At 39.9% G+C, this 23,999-nt stretch overlaps 2 long non-coding RNA genes across 2 annotated transcripts in view; one reads left to right on the top strand and one right to left on the bottom strand.

Moving 5' to 3' along the window:
* LOC309637556 overlaps positions 1 to 23,411 on the bottom strand; it is a 738,298-nt gene extending 714,887 nt beyond the window's left edge. The window contains exon 1 of the long non-coding RNA XR_014250650.1: positions 1,546 to 23,411. This is a non-coding gene — a long non-coding RNA (uncharacterized lncRNA). The remainder of the gene's footprint in view (positions 1 to 1,545) is intronic.
* Positions 1 to 23,999, top strand: part of LOC309637585 — a 418,822-nt gene that overhangs the window by 68,619 nt on the left and 326,204 nt on the right. The window lies entirely within an intron of this gene.

The raw sequence follows: 23,999 nt of genomic DNA, 5'->3' as shown, positions 1-23,999 counted from the left end.
CCCACAATTTCCAGCTATTTTGGACTCCTTTCTGAATTAACCTTTCATATCAAAAGGAGCAATTCTGCACACAAGAGACTCCGGGACAATTTCATGCATAATTTATTCACTCAGTTCAACATTAAACGCACAGTCCTTGACTTTGTCAAGGTGGATTCTGTTGGCAGACTTCACAAGCAGCAAAACAGGAGAAATGAGATCTACAGCTCAACCTCTTCACCTATGCTGTCTGGTGAGAGATAGGGGGTGGGGACACGGGAAAGAGAAAAAGAAGGCAAGACTGTAACACGACGCGTCGTCATCTGGAGAATCACCGGCAAGCACACAGTATTTTCACATCAGTCAACTCTCAAAGGTTTTTTTTTTTTTTTTTAAGTCCAGAAAAATTGAAACAAGTTTGAATTCTATTTCACCCACAGAAGTCTAGGGCAATTTGTTACCTTCCTGACAATTCTACCATTCAAGGGAAACAATACTTTTATCCTGAGTTGCTTAGTAGGCCTGTTGGAAGAAATGACTCAAAGCTGTTATTCAAACAGACCCACACATTAGCTTGAGGTCATATTAGGAGGGCTCGTTTTAGAAATTTAAATAACACAGACTTTCCAATGAGATACCAAATCCCAGATGTGCACGCCCAAATTGGCCTTCAAGAACGTAGACATTCATTTTCTCTCTTAAACTACCCATTTGAACCCTCAAATGAGGGACGCGTGCGACCAGTTGTAAAAACCGAACCCTGATCCTCCATGAAACTGTTCCTTGGCCTGTTTAGTGTCAGCTGACGCTGAGTAAACAGAACATTCGTTTGCTCTCCTTCAAAAGGCCCCTTCATTCAGAGCCATTCAAGCCACACCCCTGAATACAACTACCGTCCGGTTTAAAACCCACAGGCTGCTCTAGTTCCCAGTCTCACGGATGGCAAACTATTTTGTTCATCCTGTAACAGAGGGTTCTTCCCTGTCAACGATGACTGTATTAGGACTCAACACATACCGGCAACTTTGCTATCATTCTTGAATTTATGCCAACGAACATCACCACGAGATGGTGTTACTAACATCCACGAGTTGCAGATACAGAAACTGAGGCTCAGAGATTCCTTTCACTAGGCGAACCGCCTCCCTTGCAGGCCTCCCTTTGCCTCGAAAGGCAAACTGTGAAGCTAAAGCAATGATTAAATTTTAACACCGAAACAAACTAAGCGATTTCCCCAAATACACTAGACGAAGTGAACTGCTCCCTAACTTCAGCACTTGCCCTTTAAAATGTGACGTCCCAGCAGCCAAGGCCCACTTTCCAAACCTGCGGATAATACGAGGCCTAGGAGTAAACAGCGAGACGCCCTTGGAAGCTCCACAGAACGCTGGAAATTTTCACGCAGGACACTTGGCAAAAGTCTTTAAATTTCAACGCTCTTAGCCAGCTTCCCCCACAGGCTACTTAGAAGAAGCCCAAAGCACATAAATTGGAGCCTTAGCAAAACTGAGCCTTACTTTTCTAATTTGCCTTTAAGTTTATTGCGAGACCATGAAAATTAAATACCTCTGGTACCGTTAAAGTAGCTCGCTGAGAGTTTAGCCGTGTTTCTCGGTTACCATTCAGCAGCCTTTTTATTGCCTCGAGATAGTTTCTGGATTGGAACCAAATCACTGAAATCTGTAAAAATTCAGAGGTGCGGCAGGTTTTCTGTTCATGACCTTTTCCACCCCCGAGACGTTCGTGAATTCGCGTCCCGCCGAAAAGCTTAGAAGCGCCATTTTGCCCTGGATTCCACTGACCCGCCTCCCCAAGCCACCCGTGCGATTTGAGATGATTGGCAGGTGGGTGGGAATAGGCGGAGCCACGCCCGACGCTTTCCACCCAACAGGCTAACGCAGCGGCTGGAGTCCCGGGTATTCTCACCGCTCATCACCCTTGCTGCGCATACCCAAGGGAATGTAATTTCCCTGTAATCTCAGATTCCGGGAACAGGACCTCATGCTTCCACGACAGCCAAGCCTCAAAGCTTCTAGAATTCGATTTATTAGAAGCCACACAGAGCTTTATCTCCTGATAGACACTCAGAAGAATGTCCGCTCCTTTGCTTCCCAGCCCGGTGACCTGAGGCACGTGTCTTAACCCTTCCGCACCTCAGTTTCCACATTAGGAAACCAGTGGAATAATAGCTACTTTAGAGAACTGCTGTAGGAACTTAACCTGAAAATGATTTTAAGTTGCTTAACCCACTGCTTGGCACAGAAGTGTTCAGTGTTCGTGGGTGAGATTTATTTGCTCTCCATGCATGATATCAATTTTAATTTTAACCTTCACAACACATCTGGGAGGTAGTTGTTGTAATATCTGTCATACGCCTGTGGAATCAAAAGCCAGGAGTTAAGTTACATGTGTCAGTCAGTGTTGCTCAGCGGGTAAGTGGGGAGCTGGAATGTGACCATGTAGCTCTTTGACTTCAAGGCCCCAAAAGCTGAAATCACCATACTATGGTGCCACACTAATAAATGTTGCTAAAAGGAGCTTTGCAAGAACTGACAAAGTACCAAGGAGGGATTTATAAAGGACCATAAATTTAACTTGCAACTAAATAAATGTAATTCACTACTCTTTATTCTTGCATCATTTTTTGAAGCACCCCATAAAAGGGAGGTCCAAAATCAGGCTCCTGGAAGGAGGCTGGTGCTTCACCAAGATCTCCTTTCTCAGCTGGTGCATGTGGCCATCAGCTGCTGGGAGGTCCACTGCAAAGGGCTATTTTGTGACCTCTGCAAAAGAATCGCCTTTGGCAGATGGAAGTCACTTCCCCCGAGACAGAGACTTCCAGGAGGTGTTTTAGTCAGGATTCTCTGGAGAAGTAGAACAAATAGAATGTGTGTATGGAAGAAATTTATTATAAGGCATTGGCTCACACTATTATAGAGTTAGCAAGTCCAGATCTGGAGTGTGAGCTGGAAGCCTGGAGACCCAGGAGAGCTGATGGTGCACATGAAGTCAAAGGCAGTCTGCTGGAGAATTCCTTCTCACTTGAGAAGCCTTCAACTGATTGGACAAGGCCCACCCACAGTATGGAGGGCAATCTGCTTTACTCAAAATTCACGGATTTAAATGTTAATCTCATCCAAAAACATTCTTGACCCATAAAATTAACCATTGCAGGAGGTTACCCCCAGGCCCTCCACTTTCAGATGGCCAGTGAGTGATACAGGATTCAAAGAGCCCAGGTAGGACATCTTTATGGACCACACTGAGGCTAGATTTTACATGAGATCATATTCTTGTTTGGACTTTCCCCTTCCCTATTCAGCTTCCATCTCTCTCTCACAGGTTTGTGATAAGAAGCTGTCCTTCAATAATCACATACAACATAACCAAATCCCTGTCTCAGGCTTTGCTTCTGGGGAAACCATCCCAAGACAATCCCTATTAGCCCCTGATTAGCTCCTGAATCACTCCACACTTTTTCAGTTTTCCTCAACTCCTCTGCTTGTGTTTGTCTCACTCCACGTGTTCTCCTATTATGAACTGCGCTATTCTGACTCCAGCTTCACCTGTCTGTTTGACAAATTGCCCTTACTCACTCAACCCCTTCACAAAATCTTCATCTCACTGTGGGGGCCCATGAATCCAAACTGAAAACCAGGGCTCTAAGGAAATTTCATTTACTTATGAATTTCCATCACAGGTTTTTGGCATTTATTGGAACTGCATTCATAATGAATGACAGTTCCCTGGACCTTCGTTCTACAGCTGTATTTGAGGTCCAGGATGCCAGAATGCCTTTTGGTATAAACTACCTTATGCTAAGATCCCTAAGAAGTTTTTAAACTCCCCTTGATTGAGGTTAACAAGAAATTACCACAGATAAGAAACTTACCATATACCCATGATATATTGCCACTCAACAGCAAATTGGATTAGTATTTTAAACTGGCTAACTCATATCCTCTGACCTTTTTTCTCAACTGTAATAACCCTCAATACAGAGTGCCAGGTTAATATAATCCAACATCTTAATATGATAGTCAAATCCCTCCACACTTTGAACTCCACAACTTTATTAACGTTACCTGACAAACCATCCTTCCACATCAAGATGGTGTCTTAGTCTGTTTGGGCTGCTATAACAAAAATAACATAGATTGGGTGGCTTAAACATCATTTATTTCTTGCAGTTCTGGAGCTGGGAATTCCGAGATCAAGGCACCAACTGATCAGTGTCTGGTGAGGACCAGTTTCTGGTTCCTAGGCAGCCATCTCCTCACTGTGTCTTCACATGGTGGAGGGGCTAGAGAGCTCGCTGGGGCACTAATAAGGGCACTAATACCATTCACAAGAGCTCCACCCACATGACCTAATCATCTCCCAAAGACCCCACTTTCAAATACCATCACATTGGGGCTTAGTTTTCAACATATAGAAGCATCATCATTCACCTGACCTAGCTAAAAAGCAGGGTGAAAACTTCAACTTCATCCTCTCCTTCAGCCTCCATGGAGTCACCAAGTCCCCTGAGTGAACTGCTCCCACATCCTTCCAATCTGTCCCCTCTTGCTCATTCACATCAGAGTCTCCCTTATTCATCCTCTTTCATCTTGACAGTTACAAGCATCTCCTAGCTGGTCTCCCTGCCTCCTGCCTCTCACCTCTGATCATTGCATCCCTGGAGATCATGTTCTCCGAGGTCATTTACAAGACTGAATCCCTCCTATGTATCAGAGGGCTTTTCATGAGTGATCCCAGCATACCTCTCTAGCCTCTCCCCCTTCCCAGACCCCTCAGCCCCCATACTCTGACCTTCCTATCGTTCCCACACATCCTGTCATCTTTAGGCCCTCCAAGAAACACTCCAGGTCCTTGGTGATTTTACACCAGCTGCTCAGTGTGCCCGGAAGGTAACTTGCCTCTTGGCCCACACTCACCCTCAACAAACTTCTACTCACATCATTCAACTCCCAGTTTAAATGTCACATTCTGTCTTCATTTGGGTTCTAAAAGCAGAGCCTGAATCGAGGACTTGTGTGCAGGTGATTCACTTGGAAATTATTCACAGAAAGCAGGAGAGCAAGGAGGGAAGACTGAGGAAGCAAAGGAAGAAAAGTTAATAAAGCTGCAGTATCAAGGTGGTTGCTATTGGCAATCTCAGGACCATTGAAAACCACAATGAATCCTTCTTAGAATTGTTCCTTTATTAAAGGTGGGGAGACTGGGGCATTGATCTACTGGCTTTCCTTTCCCCATCAGTGGGAGGTGGCCACTGGGGGCATTAACTACCTGGGCACTTCTGCACTCTACTTCCAGGTCCTGATGCTTCAGAAAAAAGAAAAAAAAACCTCAGGCAGCAAAGCTGGCCGGCACAGCTCACACCCTCAATGTGTGGGAAGTCTCCACTGCCTAAGCAACAGAATCAGAGGTGGACAGAGGGGAGGTGATAAAAGGCCCCCAGAGCATCTGCTACATCTTTTTTGCAAAGCTTTCCCCCGCTCCTCCAACAACAGGAATTCTTCAAAAGCCCTCTGTGTTTAGTCCTTACTGCAGCACTTCTGGAGTTTATTGTGACTGTTTACTGCTCACTTTCTTGCCCCCGTTAGGCTGTGAGCTCCCAGAGGGTATGTTCTCCTAGTAGAGAAGTTGCTCCATTCTAGAATTCCTCAAACATTTGTTAAATGAATCAAAACTAAAGCGTCTCCTAAGCCATTCCATGATCCTAAATGTCTAATTCTACACATTTTGAACACAGATAAAAAGATAAGCTACCAACTCATTAATAGGAAGTTTAAGATCTACAGCCCTGCTGTCAAACTATGACCAAATACTTTAGATTCAATTCAAAATGGTACAGTAAAGTTGTTTTCTTCCTGGCTTTTGTAATTTTAAAAGTAATAAGTAAAGGAGACAAGAGAGCAAAATCCTCCAGGCTGAAGAAATTTTAAAATTTTATATAGATACTTTTTAAGTCACTAGTCAATACATCTTTATTATATTTTTTAAATGTTGTTGTTATAAACTTGATCAATACAAAGTTGCCTTTAAAATAATTTAAGCAAGTAGCTCTATTTTTTTCTATTCCAGGCTCATTCAAATTAATTCGAATGACTTTTTTTTTCTGTACCCTTCTCCTCCTGTTTGCTTGATGCGCCCTGACATAAATTCAATACAAATATGGGTGGTTGTTCAGAGGGGCAGCCTAGAAATGTTAATAGGCTGATCACAACAACCGTCTCATCCTAATTCTGGGCAGCTCTCATCCCTAAAAGAATCATGCTCGCAAATTCCTATAAATTTAAAATAGAATTCCAGTGCCTTTGATTGAGCGTGCCAGCTTGCATTATTTTTCCATTTTATAAAACATATGGCTGGGGAAAATGTGCATTGCACCCAAAAATGTGCAATACACAACTCATAAATAATCCTTAAAAGTTGAATTATTATGTTGCTGTTGGCTTTTGGTAAAGTTAAACGTACCATTCAATACCTACTTGCTTAGCACATCCCATGCGCTGGCACTGTGCTGGTAGATGTATTTATTATTAGGGACACAGAACCGTTCTGCCATGTCAGGCTCCAAAAGTCCACAGTGTTTTAATAGCTCGTCATCAGACTCTCTTGGAAAGTCAAGTAGGTTCCACTTAGCAAAGCTAACTGATATCCCACTAATAATGTGGGATACATGACATAACTCATTAATAGGAAGTTTAAGATCTACAGCCCTGCTGTCAAACTATTACATAACTAATACACCTAAAATAAAGAATTTTTTTCCCTTCAAAAATGTTTACCATCTGTTGAACCTGATAGCCACTACAATTTTAACCAAACTCTATACTTAGATTTACCTATCAGTTCTCACCTAGTCTTTTTTTTTTTTTTTTGCCCAGAAGTATTTTACCCACTTCTGCATATGTATATATGTATATACATATATATGTATATAGAATACATATACAAAATATATATGTATGTATAAAATATGCATAACATAAAATTTATAATTTTAGCAATTTTAAGTGCACACTTCAGTGGCATTACATACATTCACAATGTTGAGCAGTCATCACCTCTATTTCCAGAACTTTTTCATCATCCCAGACAGAAACTCTGTACCCATTAAACAATAACTATGCACTCCTCTCTCCCCCGGCCCCTGGTAACCTCTGTTCTATGGACTTTCTGTGTCTATGGGTTTGCCTATTCCAGGTACCTCAGATAAATGGAATCACACAGTATTTGTCCTTTTGTATCTGGCTTATTTCACTTAGCATAATATTTTCAAGGTTTATCTACATTATAGTATGTAGCAGAATTGCTTTTGGGGGCTGAATAATATTGCATTTATGCATATGCTATATTTTGTTTATCCGTTCATGTGTTGACACTTGGGATGCATCCACCTTTTGCCTATTGGGACTAACACTGCTGTGAACACTGGTGTGTAGGTACCTTTTTGAGTTCCTGCTTTCAAGTCCTTCAGGTATACACCTAGGAGTGTAATTGCTGGATCATATGGTACTTCTAGGCTAACCTTTTTGGAACTGCCGAATGTTTTCCATAGCAGCTGCACTGTTTTACACTCTTACCATGAATATTCTTCTTGTTGTTGTTGAGTTGTAGGAGTTCTTTATATAGTCAATATATTAATCCTTTCTTAGATATATGATGTGCATATATATTACATATATATTCTGTGGATTGTCTTTTCACTCTCTTGATAATGTCCTTTGATGTTGAAAAGTTTTTAATCATGAAGGCCAACATATCTGTTTTCTTTTGTTGTAAGTGCTTCTGGGGTCACATCCAAGGAGTCATTGCCAAACCCAAAGTCATGAAGACTTTCCCCTCTGTTTTCTTCTAAGAGTTTTATAGTTTTGGCTTCTAAATTTAGGCCTTTGATCCATTTTGAGTTAATTCTTGTATATGGTTTAAGGTAAGAGTCCAACTTCATTATTTTGCATTTGGATATCATTTTCCCAGCACCATATGAGAAAAGACCATCCTTCGCCATTGAATGACTTTGTATCCTTGTCGAAAATCAATTGACCGTATATGTGAGGGGGTCTCTTAAATGTAGTTTCAATGATTCAGTTGTGAACAATAACCACTGGAGAGCAATAATTCAATTAATTTCACACTCTGTAAAAAGCAATGATCTTCAACATTGCACAAAACATGAGATTTTTAGTATAGTATTTTCCAACATTGTTTAGATTCCTTATTTTGAAAAAGTCAGATACTATATACAAATACAATGATCATGTAGCTCCAGATCTAAATATTTCATGCCACACACGAGCAAGAAAGGAGCATTTCCTCACACTTTCACTTCAAGGTAAGGACAGGTTTCACTGGATTCACCTGGTGCAGTGATCTCCATCTCACAATGACTCAGGAATGAAGGTCTCAGTAGGAAGGTCTTTTAACCATACTGGATAATTTCACTAATGAACAAACCTGTTCTAGAATCTGTGGCTAGAAGTTACAAATGGCATTACCTTTCAAAATGATGGGTCCTCACTTCTGCATTTACTGATAGTTGACTCTGTAGCCCAGATGAATCCAATCCATCACTAATTAGCCAAGGGATTCTGTAAACAGGCGCAGGTTCAGATTAAGTCATGCAATTCCCTGGACCCAGAATTAAAGTTAGAAAAGAAATGAAAGCATATCAGCTATCTCAAATTTCATATTGAATATGAGGTTTTCCTTTGATCACCGTATCTGGCAACAAATATATGAACGAACAAAAACCATAAAAAGAAAAATTGTTATGAAAAGCAAAGAAAATCATCGAAGTAGTTCATGGCCAGGATTTTCTTAAGTGAAGAGACTATGAAGCTTGTGGCTCAAACAGGTACATGAAAAGATGCTCAGCATTACCCATCATCAGGGAAATACAAATCAAAACCACAGTGAGATACCACCACGCATCTATTAAAATGGCTATTACCAAAGAGACAAGAGATCTGCATTGGTAAGGATTAAAGAAAAGGGAATCCTTGTGCAGGGTTGGTGAGAACATAAATTGGTACCACCACTATGGAAAACAGTGTGGAGGTTCCCAAAAAACTAACAAGAGAGCTACCAAAGGATCCAGTAATCCCACTTCTGGGTATACATTATAAGGAAATGAAATCACTAAATCAAAAAGATAGCTGCACTCTCATGTTTATTGCAGCACTATTCACAATAGCCCGACGTGGAAAGAACCTAAGTGTCCATCAGCAGATGAGGGGATAAAGAAAATAAGATATATATATATATATATATATATAAGAAGGAAATCCTGCCATTTGTGACAACAGGTATACACCTTGGGGGCATAATGCTATGTGAAATGAAAAAGCTGAACTCATGGAAACAGAAAGTAGAATGGTGGTTGCCAAGGCCTGGAGGAAGGGGAAATGGGCAAATGTTGGTCAAAGGGAACAAACTTCCAATGATAAGAGGAATGAGTCCTGGGAATCTAATGTAGTACATGATGAATATAGTCAATAATACTGTATTATATACTTGAAAGTTGCTAATAGAGTAGATTTAAATGTTCTCACCACATACAAGAAATAATGTGAGGTGATGGAGATAATAACTAACCTCATGGTGGTAATCATTTTGCAATATATTCCTGTATCAAATCATCAGGCTATACACCTTAAACTTACACAATGTAATACGTCAATGATATCTCAGTTATGCTGGGGTTGTGGGAGGGAGAGAGAGAGAGAGAGAACAGGTCTTTAATAGTGCTTTGTGATTTGCTGGGGGAAGAGATACCAGGATGCCAAGTGTGGGTGGTAGGCGTAGAAAGCATGAAGAAAAAGACTTTATTGTTTCTTTATAACATTTTTTTGCATTACTCTTATATGACCAACATCAAAACATTACAAAATTTTTAACTTTAATGCACTGACTGAAAACATTTTTATTAAACATTTAAAACGTTTTATTAATAAAATGTTTAAAACATCATAAACGTAATAAAACATTTTTATTAAATGTGCATTGCAAAACAAAAGAAAAAATGAATAGAGTTTGTGCCATTATCCTTAGCTGACGTTTCTGAAACATATCTAAGAAGTTGGTAATACTGAGAAATATCATCGAGGGTTTTGGCATTAGACAAACACATGTTTGCTAGTCTATGGAGCCTACATAAAATACCCAATTCTTAGTTTCCTTGTTTGTAAAATGAGGTTATTAATAACCACTTCATAGTAGTATTGTCAGAGGTAAATGAGGTAGTAATGTAGAATCACGTAGTAGAATGTGTAGCATGTGGTTAGAACTGAACAAATGTAGTTGCATTCTGAAAATATTAGTTATCTATCCTTAGGGAAATGGTGAGGCTATATACATATCTTCTCTGGTTATTTTGTAGAAAGTGTAGCAAATAATCACCCATCAGAACTAGTTGCTTTATACAGTCTCTGAAGGTGGCCGGCAGTATCCTTCCACCTTAAAGGAAATTGATAAAGACGGAAGCTAAAGTTAGAGGCTTGTTCCCAGTCCCTCAACCACTTAAGCTCCAAAAAGGAAAATCTTATTAGGACAATAAATAAATAATGCATTAAATGGAAAAAAAATAGTTTGTAAAACACTTGACTCAGTATCTAAGACTAAGCACTCATAAGTAGTAATTTTTTTTTGTCTTATTCACATCTGTTCAAATTTATTGGCAAAAATATCAAATAAAACCATATTGTCATTCCATATCCCCTCTTATTGGCACTCACACAAGATAAATATTCTGTAGAGTATTAACCAAAATTAAGCTCATTTTAAAAGATTACTAAAATTGGATTCTTTCCCTACAACTGAGGGATCTGTAATAAATATGGATTCAAGAAGACAATTCTAGAAGTGAGAAGCTATCAGGTAACAAACAGATAAAGAATCATTTGTATTGTAATTCACAAACAGTAAAAAGCAAGGATTTCAACCAAATATTCCTATTATAAGAAGTTAAAATCACACTCCAAAGCACCTAACTCAACACATAACCATTTTCATCAGCAAATTAAGGCATAATTAATAGAAATATAATGCTTCCTTCTGGTTGAAAGGGAAGTTTAGAGCTACTATTCTAGCTCTTAACAGAGAGGAGAGATCTTTGCTGGGACAGTAGACTAAGGAAAGATTCCACATTGGTCTCATCCATTGTTGAAAGGCTAAGAGTGATAGCATTTTAAAACTCTCAGAATTTGGTATGGCATCCAGCTCAAGAGGAAAGAACTGACTCCTGTTGTGGATCTCTTTGGCTGGAAAGAAGAATGGATTAAACGTATTATCATCTGGTAAAAGTCAATGAACTGGGCAAGGAAATTATCCATTTTCAGATCTAGTCTATGACTTGATCCTATCTCACATTGTGATGTGGGAAGGAGACATAGGATTAGTTTTAAAACACATCAGCCTGCAATATAGCTTAATGGTTTAGCTCGTAGCCTCAAGAATTGGATGGTCCAAATGCCGGATCTACTATGAGCAAGCAACTTATATTCTCCAAGGCCAAATTGCTCTTCTGTCAAACAGGCATAAAAATTGTGCCCACCTCAATTCAGTGGGACAACGTATGGAAGCACTCAGAGCAGGGGCTGGTCATGCCCAATACATGTTAGTGATGATTACTATTACTATTCAAGAAGGAAACTCTGTCGTGTGGATGATATTTGGACCTACATTTCTTTCCTTGGAAAAATATTAGATAACCTTATTTTGGATATGCCTAAAGAATGACAATGATACTATCTAGAGAGGTTTCATTTCCAAGTATTGAGAAATGATTTGGTCACAGTTTTTGCTGTCTTTAGTACAAACAAATAACACCACACTGGCCAAAGGAATGACTTCTACCAAAACATTCCATTAAATCTTTCATCTTGCCTGCTCAAATTTAGGGTTGTTCCTTTCCCAACTAATGAATAACCAGACAATTTCTGGGCATGGATGTGACACAACTCTGTGGCACACACAGGAATTTCTCACCCACCCCCATATCTTTGGCCAGACAGGAATCTGCCAGCCACAAATTCTGCCAGTTAGTCCCTCCCTCTGGCTGCAATCATGGGAAAAACAGTCTTGGGAACATATCTCCTGCTCAAAATAAAGAGCTCAAAGTAAACACTACCTATACAAAAAGTACAAGACACATCATACCCACAAAGAGAGAGAGAGACAACTTCAGGTGAGAGATGTCAAAAAAATTTTTTTAATTAAAAAATAAAAAAGCTTAACTCCCATGAAGGAAAGCATTAAATGGGTTTTAACTGAAAATGCAAAGCCATTTACATTTGCTTTGATATTGCCTAACTGTCTGCTGCAAAGGCCTTGAAATACCATCTATTTCAATATTACCTCCAAGTGAAAATGGTTTTAAGATGTCCTCTGTATTCTTTGCTGGGGACTGAAAAGAAATCACTACATTACCTTGCATTTGCTCGGATAGTCATAAGCCTTAGACAGCACCATCATTTAAGAAATTTATCATCAGTGCTGTCCTTCGCACAATGTATTAGTGCAATACGTTATAAAAGCACCTCACTCTGATGATGTATGGCTCCAAAGATGGCAACATCTGGAGACGAATGGGTCTAAGAATAGATTTGGTCTAACAGAATAAATGTATAGATCCACCTTGGTAGTGTTAGTCTGAAATAAACCAGTATTTGTTGTTCTCAACCAACCCCTCAAACACTCATAACAATCTTTATAACTTCCCTGATTTAAAAAAAACAATTATTCATGACATTAAATTGATTTTTCATGACAAAGAAGGAAGGCTTCTAAAATTAGTGGGTTGGTACATTGAGGGATAACCTAGCCCAAGCTTGATGATAAATTTCAATCATGGCTTTCAGGAAAACTCGAATTTAGTCCACCTCTCGCTCACTTAAATTTTTCAGTAGATTCTCCAAAGGAGAGAGAGGAGATTAACGTCTGATGTCCTCAAGGGTATGAGAACAAAAACTGAGTCACAATTAATTCGTCTCTACCAAATTCTAGCTTTCTGCATGGCTGATGATACATTTTTTCCAAAGCTCAAGTCTCCCATTTCCATTCCTCAAAGTCCAGAATGCTGTCCCCTCCATTACTTTGCCTAAATAGGACACAAATATTTTAGCTAACTACTGAAATAAATCATTATGAACATTCAAACTCAAAGAAAATGATGGCAAATGAAAATACCTACATGGCTCAATCCACGCCTGCTAGAGTAACCTGCAGGGCCACAGACTTCTTTGTTAAAATGTGTTCAAAGTGCCCACTTTAAAAACTTCCCAGCACAGTTTGGAAACTGGTCCTATTTGCCCATTTGAAGCACTGTGCCTCCAGGAATCAGTGTTAAAGTGATGCCCCAATCCAACTTGCTACTGAATCCCATCATTCAATGATGCTTCCTTAACTGGAGTTCATCGATACTCCCTATGCTAAGAGAAAATGAAAAGATTGAGAGGATAAAGTTCCATGTATGTGGGCTCCCTGGTGGTGCAGTGCTTAAGAATCCGCCTGCCAATGCAGGGGACACGGGTTCGATCCCTGGCCCGGGAAGATCCCACATGCCGCGGAGCAACTAAGCCCGTGCGCCACAACTACTGAGCCTGCGCACCTAGAGCCTGTGCTCCGCAACAAGAGAAGCCACGACAATGAGAAGCCCGCGCACCGCAACGAAGAGCAGCCCCCGCTCACCGCAACTAGAGAAAGCCCGCGCATAGCAACAAAGACCCAATGCAGCCAAAAATAAACAAACAAATTAATTAATTAATTTTTTTTAAAGTTCCATGTATGCACCATCTCACCATTATGTTCAATTAGTGTATTTCCTCCAACTATGTTAACATGCCAACCAGTTCAGAATCTTAGTGATGAACTTGGAAGAGTCCAGCTCCTTTGACTCCACGCCCAGCAACATGAAGCTTGAAAGAGACTTGGGTCTCTCCATGTCTCTCAGCCTGCTGTAAGACTGTCTTATTAACTGGCCTTAACAAGCAAACTATTTTCCTCCCACAGGAAGGTGTCGGGGGGAGAAAAAACCTTAGTCTAGACCACTTGCTTGTGGTGATCAGGGACTTGATATGTTTTCAATGCCCCTGCAGTCTGTCATCTTTTGTCTCTGCCAAGGCAATACCCTATGTTATTTCTGACAGATTTACTAAACCACCAGGAAATCTTGATTTTGGTGGGAAAGAAAAAGGCAGAAAGAGATACAGACAATTCAGAGAGACTAGAGAGAGAGTGGCAGAAGGGAAGAAGAAATGAAAAAGAAATGGATAAAAGCAATAAATTGCTGGGCCTCAAATTGGTTTATATTTAATGAGCTAACACCTATCTTAAATCAGAAATCCTATTCTTAGAAGTTAAAAGAGAATCTATTCAATGCCTCGAGAGCAGCGCTGAATATCATCTTCCAGTGACATTATTTCCTTTCGTGAAAGAGAGAACCTTGGCAAAATAAAATATTTAATTAAGGAACATATCACTGTGTCACTGAATACTTTTCCAAAACTATTTCTTCCTTTTTCACTTTGATGAATTACTAAACTTTCACTGTTTGTCGTTTCCATTATACTAGTTTGTTCTCCTCTCTGTTTCCTGTTTTCTAAGTTCTTTCTGAGAATAGGATTTCTGATTCAAGGTGGCTGTTAGCTTATTAAATACAAAAACAACTGAAGGCTCAGTATTAACATAAAACTCCGTATTTATTCCAAGATCCCTTTCCTCCAAACCCTTTGAAGCAAGTATGTCTCAAAACCTTACCATGCCCACCAACCCTCAAAAACTATGGAGTTCAGCTGATTTCATTTTAAAATAACATGTCTCCTGCACGTAAGTGTAGATATTAGCCCATGAAGTCCTCTGTGGGAAGCTCAAGGCCTTTTCCAGCCCCTCCTTCATCCCCTTCACCAAGAATGGGACAAGTTCATGACCACAAAAGACTTCAGGCCATCTTTCTCACACCTCTGCCCATAACTGATTAAGCAAACCTGAGTCGTCAGATGTTCTCGAATTTATTGCCTCCCTTGCTCCTTTTCCTCTATATCTTTCTTTCTTTGCCATCAATGTTAAGATCCAAGATTTGCATGACATAGGGCAAAGCAGATGATTTGATTTAGGCTCTCATCTCTGGAAAACAAAACAGCCTGTCACTGGGACCAGCCTAAATGGCAAAGTTCTACACTGAGGTTTGGAGTCAAAGTCCCAGCCAACAAAAGAGCATTCTGATGCTTTCCTTTACCTCTTCCCCCACATATATCTCTTGGGGACCTTGTGGAACAAGAGATTAGGACAAAGTAAAATTCAGCTGGGAGGCAGCAGAGTGTAATGGCTGAGTGGTCCTCTGGCATCTGAGGCTTTACTGCTTTCTAGCTCCGTGCCTTTGGGCTAACATCCTATTTTCTCCTTTTTCCATTTCATTTGGTGGTATATGATAACTTGTGGATGAATATTTGCTAATTTTACTATTATTCTTGGGATGCTGGCCTAATATTTTCTAGCTTCTATTCTAATCAGAAAGGATATGTCTGCCTCATTTTTAATTTGAGGCAAATAGAGGTAGCTTTGAAAAACAAAGAGGATAAATCATTAAAACGATACAGCAAACTATTGTGCTTTGACCGTGGTATATCAGTGAAAGTTGGACAATCATGCACTGGTTCCCTTAATCAGACACTTGTTTAATATTAAGCACCTAGTACATGTCTAAACTTTGCCAGTCACTGTTGGAATACAAAAGAGGTACGGGACCTGGTTCGTTGAGTCAAAGAGCTGCAAATCTGGTGGAGGAAACAAGACAGACATAGAATAACGGAATTTGGACCTGTCAGTGATTGAAGCACATCTGAAACAAGGGACAGACTAGTGTGGGTGACAATAATTGGGAAGAGGATAGAAAAAAGGCGTTTGAACCAAGCCTGAATGGGAAGGTCAGACTGAGACAGGCAGAAGGAAAAAGTGTGGCATCCTAGAAGGAGGCCTCAATGTGAGTGGAGAGACAGAGACAGAACTGAGCATGGTGACAGCTGGAAATGGGGAGCAGACCTTGCTTCAAAAGACTGGAAATTATTTGGTAGTTTCCACTGAAATTAACAACATTTAAGGAGCCAGTTTCAGGAGAGAGATTATGAAATGAGTTGAGATTTTGCAAGTCTGATGTCATAGAAGATGCTTTAGATCCCAGCTGAATGCCACATTAAAAAGAGTTTGGATTCCTCCACCCATTTTCTTAATCCAAGGCAATCATACGAAGATATCAACCCAGCTTTTTCTTCACAAGAAATGTATCCATGCAATCTTTCCTCCATCTCCAGAATAAAAAATAAATAAAGACTATTTAAAAGTGACAGAAGCTATTCCATTTGAAAATGATGGTAGCTACCATTATGTTTAAAGATGAGAAAGTTAAACCAAGTTGAACTTTAAAACTCTTATAGGTCCTTTAACTGTGCACCAGATCAATCAGCATCCATGAATTCTTTAACGATATTATTGAGAAACACCCTGGGATGACAAAGTGAATTGGTGAGATGCTGAAGTCCAAAGGGTACTTACTTCATCTAGTCAATTAGAGTTCCCTTTGGAATTTATGCTGCAAGCCAGAGTACTACATAGATTTTGCAGTAAGACATGAAATTAGTCTCATAAATGTTCCCAACTGAAAGACCAAAAAAACAAAACAAAACAAAAAATGAAGACTATTGGAAATAACCGGTTGTCTATCTTCTGAGCTGGCTGTCTCACAACACAGTTCCTTATTGAAATCAACTTATGTACATTTGGGGGCCAGTGGGGGACATCATGCTGTCATTTGAATCCTCTGAGTTTCTGTAGAGGATCAGTTTTGCAGAAAGCTTCGTATATTCCAGCCTCAACTCAAGGACAACAGATGACTGGAGGAAGAGAATCTTTAAGGTTGGCAGAAACAAATGGCCCTTCTTGTTAATGTGTTGCTTTCCAGCAAGAACCACTTCTCAGTGGGTGACCTGAGACTCCGTCACCTACCATGATGGCTAAACAGGTTTAGATCTCAAAGTCTTTCTTCTCCTTGATAGGGACTTTTTCTTTAAAAATGTTGGTGAAGATTTCACAGGTTTCTTTAAAAATAATTATTAAAAAAGAAATGCCTCCCAGGCTCTAACTATGCAGAGCAATAAGCCTCAGCTACAAGCAAGTTTTTTTAGGTCAAGATTTCTGCTTCCAAAAAAACAGATTTGTAGAAATACATTTAAAAACCTTATTTATTGAAGCAGGCTACAGGCCAATTACTCCAGTGGCTTGAAAACAATTCCAAAATAATAAAATATACAATAATGCTGATTTCTCCCCTGTTAATATCACCACAATCTGAGAAATCCTTTGAGACATTGCACCAAAAATGATTTGGATCTTTAATGACAATTAATTACAGAAAATCAAAGGGAGGTTTTGAAAAGTAAAGAAAATATAATCAGGTATAGTATATATTCATTTGGCATTATTTAAATAAGCTATGTTTTTCTTAACAGCTCTTTTTTTTCTGGTTCTTTTAGTATTTTGCCACCTCTTTATTTTGTCACAGATGCTTTATTTTTTAAGTGGATAAATTTCATAGTTTTCATAGACTAAAAATTTTAAATATAAGATAAACAAGAAGGCTACCTACTAAATGGGAGGAGATATTTGCAAATGATACATCTGATAGGGAGTTAATATCCAAAATATACAAGAACTCATACAATATCAAAAAAAACCCCACCAGGTTAGAAAACGGGCAGTGGATCTGAATAGACATTTTCCAAAGAAGACATACAGATGGCCAACAGGCACATGAAAAGATGCTCAACGTTACTAATCATCAGGGAAATACAAATCAAACCCACAATGAGCTACCACCTCACACCTATCAGAATGGCTATTATCAAAAAGATAACAAATAAACAGTGTTGACGAGGATGTGGAGAAAAGGAAACCCTTGTGCATCCTTGGAGGGAATGTAAATTGGTGCAGCCACCATGGAAAACAGTATGGAGAGTCCTTAAAAAACTAAAAATAGAACTACCATATGATCCAGCAATCCCACTCCTGGGTATTTATCTGAAGAAAACAAAAACACTAATTCGAAATATGTACCTCTATGTTCATTGCAGCATTATTTACAATAGTCAAATTATGGAAGCAACCCAAGTGCCTGTCAATAGATGAATAGATTAAAAAACGTGATATATATATGTATACATTATACACACTACATATATTATATATATATAATGGAATATTACTCAAACACACACACACACAAAAGAAATCTTGCCGTTTGTAACAACATGGATGAACCTGGAGGGTATTACGCTAAGTGAACTACGTCAGACATAGGAAGACAAATACTGTATGATTTCACTTATATGTGGAATCTAAAAAACAAAAGAAATGAATGAACATAACAAAAGAGAAACATATTTATAGATACAGCGAATAAACAGGTGGGTGCCAGAGGGAAAGAGGGTGGAAGGAGGAAAGAAATAGGTGAAGGAGATTAATAAGAGGTACAAACTCCCAGTTGCAAAATAAATTACGGGTATGAAATGTACAGGGTAGGGAATATAGTCAATAACTATATAATATTTTTTATGGTGACATATCGCAACTGGACTTGTCGTGGTGATCATTTCAAAGTGCGTAGAAATTCCAAACCACTATGTTGTGAAACAGCAACTAACATAGTGTTGTAAGTCAATTATACTTCAAAAAACAAACAAACAAACAAACTTATAGAAAAAGAGATCAGATATGTGGTTACCAGAGCTGGGGGCTGAGTTGAGGGGAGAATAGGAAGAAGGCGGTCAAAAAGTACAGACTTCCAATTACAAGATCAATAAGTACTAGGGATGTAATGTACAACATGATAAATATAATTAACACTTCTGTATATTATATATGAAAATTGTTAAGAGAGTAAATCCTGAGAGTTCTCACCACAAGAAAAAAAATTTTTTTCTATTCCTTTTGTTTTGTACCTATATGAGATGATGGAGGTTCACTAAACTCACTGTGATCGTCATTTCCTGATGTATGTAAATCACAGCATTAGGCTATATACCTTAAACTTACACAGTGCAGTATGTCAACTATATCTCAATAAAACTGAAAGAAAAAAATAAGGTAAACAATTATAAAAAGAGCAAACGATTCACAAGGCTGAAAGACAGAGGATATGCTAGCTTCTTTCTTGAAAAGTAAACATATCAAACAGAAGTAAATGAAAATTTAATATAAAAAATGCACATTTTGAACTGAAAACAAAAACTCACTATACTAACTATAAAAGCAGGAAATGTGTTTAGGTAGCCTCTTACTGAGTAAAGATTCCTCACATCCTTCCTTCCCTTCCCATCACTCCCCCTCCCCCGCACACACCCACCACACACACACAGGAAATTCTTTCCTTGAACCGAAGATGCGGTGAAGAGAAAGGTCTCTAGTCATTTCCCATGAAAAACGAAATTCCCACTTTTAGCTCCCTCCTTGAAGCTAAGGCATCAGAATCTCCAGAACGCCCATGCTAAAATACAGGTATTACAACTGGGAGGGGAGAACACTTCACTCACCATTAACAACTCTTTCATAACTTGGTTCTGCCATTGTCTCCCTCTGTGGAACTGAGAAATTTGCATAAATGTTCTAAATCTGAACCCCTTCATTGGTAAATAATGGATATTTACACAACAATGCATGTTCCATATAGTCACTGGGGAGGTGATATGAAATGATGTCTGTAAAGGGTTTACTTTGCATCATGCCTCCTGAATTGTACAAGGGGCCCAATAAACAGAAGCTGCTACTTCTCTGATGATTATGATTATTCCCATTAGCTAATGGGAAGGAGGGAGTCCCAAGTTGGCTCAGTCAGAGACATCGTTAGAAGGTGGAGAGAAATGCAAAGATGAAAGTAGTGGGAAAAGGGCAGTTTGAAGGCTCTCGGTTTCCCCACTACAGTGGGGGAAGGAGAAAGTCTAAAATAAACACCCCTTCCTGGTCAAGTTTGCCTGTAGACAGGCCTGACTGTTGACTCATTTGCCATCCCCACAGATGCCACAGTCTCCAGACTGGTGGGCAGGTGTCCTAGTCCGTTTGGGCTGCTATAACAGAAATACGAGAGGCTGGGTGGCTTATGAGCAACGAAAATTTATTTTTCACAGTCCTGGAGGCTGGGAAGTCCAAGATCAAGGTGCTGGAAGATTCAATGACTGATGAAAACCCACTTCCTGGTTCATAGACCTCCTTCTAGTTGTATCTTCAAATGGTGGAAAGGGCAAGCGTGCTCTCTGGGGTCTCTTTTGTAAGTGCACCAATCCCATTCATGAGGGCTCTACCCTTATGATCCAAGCACCTCCCAAAGGCCCTACCTCCTCATACCACCATCTTGAGAATTAGGTTTAAACATAGGGATTTGTGGGGCACATAAACATCAGTCTAGAGCAGTGGAGCTAGTAAAAGGAGACCTGTACAAATACAGAGCATTTGGACACTTTCAACTCCTTGGGCCATTTCCTGTGACATGTTAAAGTTGTACTCTTTCACCCAGGGTGCTGTTGAATCACCCTATTCCTGTTGAATTTTGCTTGCCTTTTTAATCTTTTAGCTCTTGATGGGAAAAAGAGTTGAGGGGACAGAAAGAAAGAGAAGGATAAAAAAGAATAAAGACAACTTTTAGACCCAAATGTTTTGTGCTTAGTGTTCACTTTTTCAAGATTCACCCAGGGATTCATCCCAGACTCACAGGTGGTGTTCAGCCCGGTACCTTGCGCTCCGCAGAAACTCCAGCCTTTGGCTGTGATGGACATAGTGCACTTTTGACTCTACTGTTACATAAAGTCTTTGGATACTCTTTGCTTATAATCGAGGAGCCAAGTAAGAACTTCCTGACTTCCAGTTCCCGGACTTGAGGCAGCATTTCTTCACTGAGAGTGTTCCAAACTTTAATAGTCATTATACAAGCTGTCAATCAGGGTAAGAAAGGCTACATCAAACAAAGCCAAACAGGTCCCTTACGGCAAGACTGCTTAGAGCCTTTAAAGTGCTCACAGGGAACAGAAATTCCCCAGAGAGGTACTTCCTTGATCGTTCAACACTTTTTGCACAGAGCATTTCACGGAATTAGCAGTCTCCTAAACATTTGGGGAAATGCTTGGAGAAGTCCCAAGATGGTTTTACATCCTGATTTGCTCTTTTTGTCTTAAATTACTTAGATTTGGTAACCCAAGTTCATATGATCTACTTACGGGAGGAATTTAGAAACCCTATAATCATTCTTATATGATTAAGAATGCTGGTATGATGTTTAGGATGCAGGGCTCCAGATCTTTAACTAAAACCACAAGTCCTTGAGAGATACAGAGAGATGGACAACTCATACAAAATCACACACTTCCGTGAAAAAGTCTTTTTCACAAACTCCACTGTAGACCCTTGAAGATTAAGGCCAGAAGTTACACTGGGACTTGGAAGAAAGTTAAGGTGATTGGTTCTGCCCCTAAACATATTCTCCCAAAGTGGTACCTTTCCAGACTCTGTGGAGAAGGTGATCACAGGTGGGTGCCACTTTTGTGTGTTCTTTCCCACCACTATCCCACAGAGCAGAACTGATGCATCTAGATTTGGCTGGAAGGTGTGGGCTCAGGGAAAAGTTGTGGCTTTGCCTAGATTGAAAGCTAACATATCAAAGAATGGAATAAATTTATGTCCTGAGTAATCAGGGAGCATGGTCCCCAGATGCAAGCAATTTCTCCAAAGTCTCCTCATGGTGGACAAGGGTTGATTTTGCCCACAATCCTCTCCTTCTTCAGTTATAAGAACGTGTTTTATTTTCCTTTTAGATACCTCCATATTTTGGGGGACAAGACACTCTAACATTATTGGAAGGCAGGTTACTTTAGCCAATATAGATTTCCTCTGTCCTGTGGATAAAATCTGGGGTCCCAGCCAACACGGGGACCTAAGAGTGGGAAGCTCTCTCTCGCCTTTGGAAATAGTAGATGCCATGGGCAATAAGCCTGGTGAAAAGACCACCATTGCCATCAGAGCAGAGATGGCCTTCTTGCAACTGAAGCCAATACAGAGGAAAACAGACTTGGAAGATGGAAAAGTAATGATTCCTGATGACAATGTTAGGCCCCTTGGATGCAGCTATATCGCTGAAATATGGCCCGCTAAAATTTCAGATTACAGAAGCAATAATGTCTCTTCTGCTTAAGCTAGTTTGAGTTGAGTTTCTAAAGCTTCAATAAGAAAGTGACTGAGTAATCCACTCCTATTCTTAAAAATTCATGCAGAATTGGCATTCTCCTTCATAATACATCATGTTTATTTTAAAAGAAAAATATGTTAAATTATTTACCTTTGAGTAAAGTTGACTTTCCCAGAAGATGTGCCATGTTTATACAGTGTCTTCTTACCCCCTGGCTCACTGCTGAGGACCCGTTTTGGGTTGCCTGGTTGAGGAACAAGGATGCAGTAGTGCTTTCTTAGTTCTTTCAATCTTAGCTATCCTGAAGGCAAAGAAAGGAAAAGTCAAAGAAGATGAAGAATTACATCCTAGGGAGGCTTAAGCATTGACTCCCAGCCTCCTTTGCCTGAAACCCCACTGACTGCAATATGGCTGAAGTTTATTGAGCCCTTACTGTGTGCCACATGCTTTATATGTATTATCTTAGTTCTCATAACATTTGAGGTGGTTACAATTATTATCTCTAGTTTATAAATGAAAAAGTATTGAGATTCACTCAGGTTTAAGAACACTGTACAAGATTACAAACCTAAGAATAGAGCCAAAATCAAAACCTAGACAAATCTTCATCACCATCATCATCATCATCATATTATGTTCCGGGCACTGTTCAAGTGTTTGACAAAAATAACTCATCATTTAGATACTATTATCCTTTAATTACAAATGGAGAGATGAAGGTTAACTGATTTGCTTAAAAAGTCACAGTGAATATGTTCCAAAACCAGATGGTCTTGCTCCAGAGTCTGCAGATTTGCCCAATGCACTATCTTCGTTACCTGGCCTGGATGAAAAGGAACAATAGTGCTTCCTTCCAAGGTAGAAGGCTCCAGGACCCTCATGCCATCTCACCCATGTAAGAAGCCAGAACTTCTAAGAAACCAAAACGATCATAACTTCCCATTGAAAACTAAAGGTGAGAAGCAGAAAACTTGCTACGCAAAACCCCAGCTGTCCCTATATCACACTCAAAGTTGTACCTTCTTGGGGCTTCCCTGGTGGCACAGTGGTTGAGAGTCTGCCTGCTAATGCAGGGGACACAGGTTCGAGCCCTGGTCTGGGAAGATCCCACATGTTGCTCCCACATCTCGGAGCAACTAGGCCCGTGAGCCACAACTACTGAGCCTGCGCATCTGGAGCCTGTGCTCCGCAACAAGAGAGGCCGCAATAGTGAGAGGCACGCGCACTGCGATGAAGAGTGGCCCCCGCTTGCCGCAACTGGAGAAAGCCCTCGCACAGAAACGAAGACCCAACACAGCCAAAATAAATAAATTAAAAAAAAAAAAAAAGAGTGGTTGTTAATGATGTTAAATCAAAAACTGCTGGTGAGCCCCTTTAAAAAAAAAAAAAAAAAGTTGTACCTTCTAAACTGTGGCCTGATATATGTCCTCTGAATAGACGGAGGCATAGCAAGCTCCTCTTGTGGGTAGAGTAGAAAGGGGCAAGTAGGTGTACTTGTTCCCAATTGCTTCTGTAACAAATGATCACTAGCTTAGTGGCTTAAAACAACCCACATTTATTATCTCATAGTTCTGGAAGTCAGATATCTAAAATGGGTCAGCAGGGCTGTGTTCCTTCTGGAGACTCTAGGCGAGAATCTATTTCCTTGCCTTTTCCAGCTTCTAGAGGCGGCCCGCATTCCTCAGCTTGCAGTCGCTTCCTCCATTTTCAAAGCCAGTGGTGTAGAATCTTCGAGTCACCTTGATTCACCTGCCTCTCACTTTCACTTATAAGGACCCTTGTAATTACATTGGAC

Source organism: Balaenoptera physalus (assembly GCF_965194825.1).
Source record: "Balaenoptera physalus genome assembly, chromosome: 11".
NCBI classification, from domain to species: domain Eukaryota; kingdom Metazoa; phylum Chordata; class Mammalia; order Artiodactyla; family Balaenopteridae; genus Balaenoptera; species Balaenoptera physalus.
Note: the sequence above shows the minus strand (reverse complement) of the source record. Positions and strands in the feature narration are given on the sequence as shown.